A 1,534-nucleotide genomic window follows, 5' to 3' on the forward strand; every position below is an offset into this window, starting at 1 on the left:
CTACCAGCAACAATTAAGGCATCAAAACTGTTCCAAGCATCAGTGAAATAGCATTTAGGTTTAAAAGTAATGACTTTCACAACCATTTCCAGGGTGAACACCCCAGTAAAGATCATTTTCAGAATGTCCATGGTGTCATTAAACATCTTAGACTGCTCATAGTGCTGCATGGCTAAGCAGAGTGTGTTGAGCACAATGAGGACAAACATCATGTGTTTGAAAGGTGAGGAATTCACCACGTACTAGAACTTGTACTGGTAGGGGTTTGGGGGATGTATTTCTGCAAAGGATTGGCTTTCGAGGCTTAGTCAACAAACTAACGCTGATTTTTGTCCAAATCACAGTTCTTATACTCCTTTTCTTCCTGCTTCTGGAATGTAATGATGACAAAACCCGCAAAGATGTTCATCATGAAGAAAGCCACAATGACGAGGCAAATGAAGAAGAAGATGGAGATCTCCAGGCAGTAGCTGTAGATTGGGCCGACCTTCTCTCCATTTAATTCAATAGCTTTATACAGCAATGCAGGCCAACCCTCAAGTGTGGACACTGTGAAAAGTACCATTATAGCAGGCAAGATATTGTCAAAGTTGAGATCACTATTTTGCCAGATGGTCTCATGCACTACAAGGTTATCAACCTCCTCATCCTTGTAGACAATGAATGGCCACCTGCATTCTTCAGGGTTACTTTTGGCTTCATCTGTGCAGCGATAGAACTTTCCCTTGAACAACTGGACCCCAACGCAGGTAAACATGAATTGGAGAAAGGTGGTGACAATCATGATGCTATCAATTGTCTTGATGGCCACAAAGACACACTGCACAACATGTTTAAGTCTTTTTGCTCTGTTGATTGCCCTCAGGGGCTTCAGGACCCTTAACACCCTCACAACCTTCACAATGGAGATAGCATTGGATTCAGAAGAGGACACGGAAGGAGGGAAATCATTGTTGATGTCAGATGGATCTTGGCTGAAAGCAGAGACTACTAGAAAGATGTTTACCTGTGTCTTATTGACTACGTAAAGGCATTTGACTGTGTGGATCAAAACAAATTATGGATAACATTGCAAAGAATGGGAATTCCAGAACACTTAACTGTGCTCACGGGGAACATGTGCATAAACCAAGAGGCAGTCATTCAAACAGAACAAGGGTTTAAAATCAGGAAAGGTGTGCATCAGGGTCATGGTCTTTCACCATACTTATTCAATTTGTATGCTGAGCAAATAATTCGAGGGAAGCTGGACTATATGAAGAAGAATGTGGCATCAGGATTGAAGGAAGACTCATTAATAACTTGCATATGAATATGAAACAATCTTGCTTGCTGAAAGCGAAGAGGATTTGAAGCACTTAATGATGAAGAGCAAAGACTATAGCCTCCAGTATGGATTACACCACAACATAAAGAAAACAAAAATCTTGACAACAGGACCAATAAGCAACATCATGAGTATTGTTGTTGTTGTTGTTAGGTGCCATTGAGTCAGTTCCAACTCAGAGCGACCATAGGTACAACAGAACGAAAC

Source organism: Trichechus manatus, unplaced genomic scaffold, assembly GCF_000243295.1.
Source record: "Trichechus manatus latirostris isolate Lorelei unplaced genomic scaffold, TriManLat1.0 scaffold00139, whole genome shotgun sequence".
NCBI lineage: Eukaryota > Metazoa > Chordata > Mammalia > Sirenia > Trichechidae > Trichechus > Trichechus manatus.